Below are 2,196 nucleotides of genomic sequence, written 5' to 3'. Positions count from 1 at the left end.
CATGTGTGTCCTCCTACTTATGCGTGGATAAATCTGGCAACCCTGATATGGATAGCTTTCAAATACAATGATGCTGAGTTGGGGATTTTACTTGCTTCCCACTTGCAGTAAATTTAACAAGTGAAAAATCCAGCTCCCTCTGAGAAGAGGCACTGGAAGTGTGCAAATATGGCTGGTAACAGACCATTCGACTTTCTCCAGTAGTGAGGCCATAGCATGCATGCAGTGGCCCTGCTGTTTAAACAGCATTAGCAACTACGGCTCTCCAAATTGTAAAGCCATGGTAATCTCGGGAAGACAAGTAAAGATGGTAGTTTCCTGCTGCTTTTCATCTTGATTTGAGTGGGGGTGGGGTATCTCTCCGCTTGATTTAAACGCACCCCCAGATACCAACCTGAAAATTCCTATGACTCGGTGCGGTACATACAGCGCCTAGCCTTCTCAAATGGTCACCCATCTGGTACTGACCAGGCTCATCCTTGCTTAACTTTGGTTATCTAGCGAGAACCAGTGTGTCAACGCGATTGTGTCATATATAAGGCAACTGGAAATAATACACACACCTTCCTTACAAAGGAGGTAATACTTGGGACAATAGGTCCCTAGAGGCAACACTAGGCAAATAAAACACTCACATAAAGAAACAGTATTGCTGGTCATTTAATTTTATATATATCATCTACAGACAGCTGTTTCACAGGTTAATGTTTTTTTTTTTAATGTGGACAAATGAGCTAGTGCCTTAAACCGAGATTTGAAACCCAACAATTTGGTCAGCAGTGAGGAACTCTTAACTTTATTTTATCATCTGCGCTATGAAGTAAGAAACATGATAATGCTCACAAGTTTTAGATATGCATTATCGACTGCATAGAGTGCTCAATTCTTTAAATTATTCTTTCTCTTGCAAGAAAGCTAAACACACAAGTGAGGAGATTTTTTTCTCCATTTAAAGTTAAAATCTGATTATTGCTTCAAATAAGAACTATGTAAGGAGGCATAATAAATGGACAATAAAAATAAATGGACAATAAAAATGCTTTTCATGAGATCCTAGCATAACATTGTGAACAGATATCACACCTTTAAGGTTACAAAAACCGAAAACATTTGCTTTCTTTTCAGGAATTTAATCTAATAATTCTGAAAAAGTAAAATTGCTAGAGCAAAAAAAAGTATGCAAGTTGCAGTTTGAATAAACAAGTTTATAAAAGCTAAAAGTTAATGTTTAAAAGTAAATAATATTTTGCTTTAAAACACAAACACAAATTGACGACGTGGGTGTCCTGAGTTTGAATCTGGTTCCAATACATAGTAACTAGCCTGGGTGCCCGATGTTTTGTGTGTTGAGCAAAAAGAAAAAAAAAAGTGGTAGTAGACAGGCAGGCTCGAACCTGTACTGCAAAGGAGGAAAAGAATGAAAAAAAAAAAAAAAAAAAGATAGTGAATTTAATGAGATTGTAAGTAAAAAAAAAAAAAAGATAGTGAATTTAATGAGATTGTAAGTAAAAAAAAAAAAAAAAAAAAAAAGAAAAGACAATATAGTTTCAAAGTCTCAATTTGTATAACCTCCAGCCATTTCAGTAACATACCACCTCCATTTTGCTCTATCATTAAATTGTGTTTCCATTTCTCCAAGAGTTTTTATTGATTTACTATTCAAAGAAAAATCTAGTTTGATCTCTAATGGGGCTATCAATCATATCGATTCAATGTGTTAACTATTTTATTGAAACTTTTTGTTGCACATATTTTGAAGAGGGGGTGTCACTGATAATGATAAGATTTTGCCATATATTTTCAGCTGGATTGATTTAATAATAGCTTTGCATCTGTATTAATTTAAATTTAACATGGCTAATTGAGTTACCAAAATAAATTTGGTAACATTGTTTTGCAAATATGTAATTTTCCTTTTTTTGGAAATAAAGCCTAAATTTTGGTTTTGGATAATTACTATGAAGCACTATTTGTCTGTTTGTCAGTAATAAGTTGGAATAGCATTTTTATCACTTAATGTAGAAATTGAATGAACACATCTTAAGAATGTATCCATTCTTATTCACAGGACTCTTATAACATTATTTTATGCTTCTCCCATATTTGATGTAATGTTTCTTTGAATTCATAAAATTTAAGACATTTCAAAGAAAAATGAGTGATTTTGATGACAAAAACAAAACAAAACACCTTCAA

Source organism: Euprymna scolopes, chromosome 1 (assembly GCF_053919585.1).
Source record: "Euprymna scolopes isolate OS-2025 chromosome 1, ASM5391958v1, whole genome shotgun sequence".
NCBI classification, from domain to species: domain Eukaryota; kingdom Metazoa; phylum Mollusca; class Cephalopoda; order Sepiida; family Sepiolidae; genus Euprymna; species Euprymna scolopes.
The sequence above is the reverse complement of the archived record's forward strand: the minus strand, read 5'-3'. Positions refer to the sequence as shown.